General features: G+C 36.7%; 1 long non-coding RNA gene across 1 annotated transcript; it reads right to left on the bottom strand.

Moving 5' to 3' along the window:
• Window positions 1-274: 274 nt before the first annotated feature.
• Window positions 275-773, bottom strand: LOC134199892 (uncharacterized). The gene is made up of 2 exons (XR_009974560.1): window positions 716-773; window positions 275-419 (listed from the first exon to the last, which is right to left on the bottom strand). It is a non-coding gene; the product is annotated as an uncharacterized LOC134199892 (long non-coding RNA).
• Window positions 774-6,611: the final 5,838 nt, after the last annotated feature.

Genomic DNA, 6,611 nt, shown 5'->3' with positions numbered 1-6,611 from the left:
TTGGTTAATGCATGTTTCAGCGCCTGCATAGAACATTTAGAAATTTCCAATTCGTCGTTTCAAATTGATTGTGTCAATGAATGCTGCTGCTGTTTAATATACTATATGCTTAGTAGAGAATACATTAGAATTCCAGAACTTTTTAATTTGGTCATAAATTGAGAGCCAATAATTGTATCAAATTTGTTAGAAGATGATTTCCTTATACTTCAAAAATTTGGCCGATGATACCAAAGTGTGCATGACGATGGTGAGGAAGAAACCACGCATGACAGAATTTTGATACTTTTATTTAATTACTTTTAAAATACATTATAATAACAAATGTTGACGCGTGTCACGCTGCTGGTCGACGAACACGAATCTTAGGCCGCGGGCGCATCCTCCTCCCGCTGCCTTCCCCCGTCCCCTCTCTCGCCCTGAACGTCGTGAACAAAAGTATAAATTTATGTTAGTAAATTTAATATGATATCGTAGCTTGTTATTTGCCGAAGAAATAAAATACACAAATCGTATACCTAAGCCATATAACGAAGTTTTAAAGTTAAACAGCTTTATGTGGAAAGCCTCGTGGCTACATTTGGGTTACGTTTATAATTTTGGAATGCAGCACATTGTATCTTCACGTTAGATATTTTTTTTATTTTTACGATATTTATATTACTAATATTAATATTACTAATAATTACTAATCTGATAATAACAAAACCATTACCTGTAGTAATTACAAGTATTAAGCTATAAAATATTACGAGTACAGCCCGCGCAATACTAGACTTGTGACAGTGACAGCAAAAGCCAATATCGTTTTATTAATTTTCAAAGCTTAATGTTCAATAAAAAGTTTAAGACCCAGCGACCCTATTGAGTTTCCATGTCGTAACAAGGATAAAGCTTATTAAGTGTGTTTATTACTTGCCGCGGTCGCGCAGGCTACGTTGTAACGGAAGCTGGCACAAAGGCCGGATGTTTGGTGACAATGACGTTATTGGGTTAATTATGCCGGGTAAGTAAGCCAGTAAGAAACTATAGACAAGTTTTTGCTCCTTTGATATACGTTGCTCTAAGCCGTCTCTGAGCGAGCGTAAAACATTAAACAGAGGGTCGCCTTTGTGAAAGTGGGAATGTTATTTTTCAATTTAATGAATGCAGTTCTGGGCCGTACGTTTTGAATTTCTGAACATAGTGTTTTAGATTTTTTTTTTATTGCTTTGATGGGTGGATGAGCTCACAACCCACCTGGTGTTAAGTGGTTACCGGAGCCCATAGACATCTACAATGTAAATTCGCCACCCACCTTGAGATATAAGTTCTAATGTCTCAGTATAGTTATAATGGCTGTCCCACCCTTCAAACCGATTTTATGTGAAGTGTGAATTTTTTACTCATTCTTTCATTTACACGGCAATATAATATGTAGATATAATGGTAAACTTTATACATTTTACTATTGTGAGAGCGGTACTTTAACTCATTTTAGAAAAGTAATTAAAAGATAACAGTAATTTTAATATTTTACTAAAAATAACGTTTTACAGAGACTTTCCGTACCGAATCGCTGGTCGCCTAAGGGGTTATTACAGCCATCCATAGTGTGCTGGCAACACGTATACGAAGCAAAAAAAAAGATGTGTGGTGTCGAGGGACAATAGATAGGAACGAAGTTCCTTATTATAAAAATATTAATTTTAAGTTCTATTCGAGGTATAAAGAAAGTAATTATTCGGGTATACATTGTGGAATTATGATTTTTTTATTGATGACAATAAAAATAATCGCAAGGGTCAACCACTCCGCAGTGCAATAGAGCAGCCTCACCCTGGGGGAACCGCCTGCTTGATCACGGTATCGCCTACGCCAGGTAAGTATGATTTAGCAAGAAAAATATGAGAAAGTTTATCAACTGTGTAACATCTCGTCACCGCGATTCAGGAATTGTTGAATTTACGCGTAGCAACATCTGTTGTTGATAACAAACTAATTAAGAAAAAAAACTTACGTTACGGACGTTTTTTTCTGATTAGGGTACCCCTCCGCATCGTCCCATAAGGAACTTCGTTCCAAAATCAGGTACACTTAAGTGCATGTCGTATATGTTCGTATATGTAAGTAACATATATTTCACAAATAAAATGTGTGGACAACCAAACCTAGACAGTGTCAAATACTGTCCGGATTTTTAAACTAATTGATCGAACAACTTCTTTTATTTCTTCTTCATCTTTTGGTTTCTACTCGTATGTATTGTTAGAGTGAACTTAGGAGGTGAACTTAGGGGTTCGCTGACACTGCTAACGATTCTACTATGAAATTGGAAACGCAACGCGTTATGAAAATCTGTCACCAACGGCTCTTGAAAACCGGCTTTGGAAGTCGTTGTGGCCTAAAGGATAAGACGTCCGGTGCATCCGTATGTAGCAATGCACCGGTGTTCGAATCCCGCAGGCGGGTACCAATTTTTCTGATGATATACGTACTCAACAAATGTTCACGATTGACTTCCACGGTGAAGGAATAACATCGTGTAATAAAAATCAAACCCGCAAAATTATAATTTGCGTAATTACTGGTGGTAGAAAGGACCTCTTGGGAGTCCGCACGGGTAGGTACCACCACCCCGGCTATTTCCGCCGTGAAGCAGTAATGCGTTTCGGTTCGAAGGGTGGGGTAGCCGTTGTAACTATACTGAGATCTTAGAACTTATATCTCGAGGTGGGTGGCGTATTTACGTTGTAGATGTCTATGGGCTCCAGTAACCACTTAACACCTGGTGGCCTGTGAGCTCGTCCATCCATCAAAAAGCAATAAAAAAAATAAAAATAAAAAAGACTCAGCGGGCTCATGCCAGTTTTTTTCGCGCCTGTGGCCGAACCTCCTACGTGGTCCCTGGTATGTGAGACTTGGCGATCTGCAGATGTCGGGGGGCTCATGCTATGCCCTAACCGTTACTATGCTTTGTCATCAAGGAAATTCGATAACCAGGTAATCAAATTAGTTTTATTTAGACGTCAATATTTCAGTATTTATTAATGAGAGTCTAGAAATAATTGTGATATTTTTTATGTATATTAAACATTTCTGTATTATTTATTCAAAACTTTGTACTTACTGCTGCAGGATGCACTATATTCTGCGATGCTCACAGCGAAGTCAAGATTCTTCAGTATAGTGTAAATTTAAAATTAAGCACTTCATATTAATTGGCCTGGAGCTATAAGTTCTCCTGGGTTATACAAATACGGAACAGTAAATGTAATTAAAAAAAAATAAAAAAAAATATATTAAAATATCAAAGTGAAATTAGTAACAATTAATTTCATGTTTTTTCCTATTGATATAATATGTCACGATATTATAAATTATCATTTTATTGTATTGTTATTATTTAGTACTTGATTCAGGGTGTGCAAATTTTCAAATTAATCGGACTTCAAGTTGGTGGAAATAACATTCAGATTTCATTACGTACTGTTACGCGCTGGGGTTCGAGATAAATAAAAGTTCCAATGAAGTACAAATTAAAACTCTATTTAACACTTAGAACACTCACAGAACACTTTATACTCCGTAAATCACTTCTTCCGCTTCGCTTCAGGTGATCCGTTCGCTGTTACGCCTGTAGTAGATCCAATTACTAGCTGCTTGTCGCTGCGTGTCATCTCTGCGACGCTTTTATAGTCGATACGACATCCCTAGAATTATCAAGAACATTCCTGACAGGTCGAGTAGTTCCGATATATTTCCGCTATTTGATAATAGATGGCGTTGTATTTTTAGAGCGTTCTCGATTTTACTAATTCTTTTGATATTTGTTTCTGCTATTCGACGACAGATGGCGTTGCTCTTGTACGAATATAAACGAACATACACAGATACCAAGTTTATACAAGCGTGTTAAAAAGAAGTAAATACATGCAACACTCAAACGAATATAATACAAGTAATGGTTCTAGCCGGTTTTGAATCTGCTCTGATATAGATTCAAAACCGTGCGCGCTACGAACAACTAGATTCGAATCAAGCGAATCTTGCTGGAGCTCTGTAACTTCAATTTTATAATGGCTGTTAAATGCCTGTTCTCTCGTGTGTTGTATCGCGCGGGAGGTCGTAAATGCGACGACAAAGAAAGTGTTAAAACTTGTCATAAATTGTGCGTCGTGATAAACTTTATGTCTTATTTGTTGTGCTAATATCCATTACGTGGGAGTGGATCGCGTTTGTTTTTTTTTTTTGGACTAGATGTGTGACATATTATTTGTTAAGTGATTACAGGAGCCAATTGATACCGCCGTTTCAATGTCGCCAACAGAAATATGAGACTGAAGTTTTAGTTTTATGGCGTAACGAATGCTCTGCTCTGGAAATAGCATTACAGGACTGCCTCGCGACATTAACATGGCTGGATAGTACTTAATTTTGAGTTTTTGAATATTTACTATCAAGGAAGCTGAAACCTCGGCTTATTACTAAGTAATTGAAAAGAAATCATTGGATAAACCGCATTTATTTTCAGCACGTTTTTAGAAATCATATCTGCTACACACAACTTGTTATCCTATGTATTCTAGCTACATTTTATTGAAGTACCTTTTGGAGAGTTTTCAACGACAGGCAACGGGTTTGCAGTCTCCTGGCATTGCTAGCGTGCATGAACGATGAGAAAGTCTGAACATTAGGGGAACATGATTCCAAGGGCAATAAAAAAATGGCAACCTTTACCTAGCTTAAATCATGATCATAATACAAGCTCGTCTTTGATATCTTTGAATATTTCCCTTATTCTGCGTACATTTTTTCGATACATTAAGAGTAAACTGAATAAATAGAAATTTTATTTCGATTTACGTCGTCTCGTCAGTCAGAGTCAGAATGATATCTAATCAGAATTAGGATCTTTGTTGAAAATATTTGGTATCCCAGATCTATGTACTTGTTTTATCCGCAATTTTCCAACACATAATCATGGTTTTGGGTATTTGAATGTACTGTTAATGTTAATTTAAAAAAATAAATACAAAGGTATTTTATTCTTACTGGTGGTAGGACCTCTTGTGAATCCGTACCACCACCCTGCCTATTTCTGTCGTGAAGCAGTAATGCGTTTCGGTTTGAAGGGTGGGGTAGCCGTTGTAACTATACTGAGACCTTAGAACTCAAGGTGTGTGGCGCATTTACGTTGTAGATGTCTATGGGTTCCAGTAACCACTTAACACCAGGTGGGCTGTGAGCTTGTCCACACATCTAAGTAATCAAAAAAACAAATTACAATCAAGTTACGTAAACATGAAGATCGAATACCGTCAAGATAAGCCGTACAAACATTTGTAAGTTTAAACTATTTACGCGAGAATCTCCCACTATGTTATGGTTTAGTCATAAAAAATTTGAATGATAGAATACCTATAGTTTAATTGAGACTTTGCTACAAATCTGCTACAAAGTGGATGTCAGTAATACAAGAGATACACGTGTTTAAACTTTATTAGCTCTAAGGCTATAAACGTGCAGCAAGCCATTTTTTGTTGAAATTATTTTTGATAGCCACCGTTATGTTCTATTAAAATTTTGTCAAACAAACTCCTTGAGATTGGTGATTTGCGATTTTTTTTCCTACCTATGTTGATGATATCCGTGAGAGGCTATTTCAGCTTCTCCTTGACGTTTAGATGAGCTCACGGGGCTCAAACCGGGAGTGTTGCTAACACTGGCCCTAGCTATAGTAGAGTTTCGCGGAATCTACCACCGGATCGGAAACGCGACCCACTGGGAGGATCCGGCGAGAAACTCAGTGGGCGCACGATATAAACTGATTGGATGTAGCGACAGTATCGCCATGTGTGAGTTCAAAACCATTAAAGACCAGACTTCGGTACATACGTTAGAAGCGATTTTAGCGCTAGTTTTAATCCCTAATCCAGTTGCTTCAACGTAATTTACATGCTGAATACGATGATATTTATTCACATAAACATAGCTATTTTGGTAACTTAAGAACACATACAGTTTAAATCTCCCATGCGCGATGCGGCTACACAAACAGAACGTTTTGTCAAAGGAACTGAGTAGTAACTAGAGTGCTGTTTGTGCTGGCACTTTGTACATCCTCATACTGTTTGTTCCCTTTTCTTATTTTCTAAAGAGCTATGTGTCTTTTATAGCTTTAATTAAGTTAGTGTCGAATCTAAACTTTATTCTAGAGATTGCAATCAACTAAATAGCGGGTATTTTACTGAAAATAAAAAGACTGACTAGTATTTAAATGACGAAAATTGTAATAGTACCATCCACCTATGAATTCTAATTTGAACTCTAGCATAAGTTCAGAATTCCACCTAACATAATATTAAAATAGGTGGCAACCAAAAAACGGTGACTGCCTTCAACTTGTTGTACAATGTACATGCTCTAATAAGAATTAAATACCAAGGTAACAATCAAGAAGCTACAAAAATCTCTTAAACAGATTGATATGTTAACTTTTAATTGTCTTTTCCGGAATATATTTTCAACGCGCCAGAAAACAACATGTCTTTTGTTAGTACTTAGTAAATAACTGCTTTTGAATATAGTAATTTTCAAAAAACAAAGTTAAATTTATTAGAGTGTTTGTC

Source organism: Bombyx mori, chromosome 12 (genome assembly GCF_030269925.1).
Source record: "Bombyx mori chromosome 12, ASM3026992v2".
Taxonomy (NCBI): domain Eukaryota; kingdom Metazoa; phylum Arthropoda; class Insecta; order Lepidoptera; family Bombycidae; genus Bombyx; species Bombyx mori.
The sequence above is the reverse complement of the archived record's forward strand: the minus strand, read 5'-3'. Positions and strand labels throughout refer to the sequence as shown.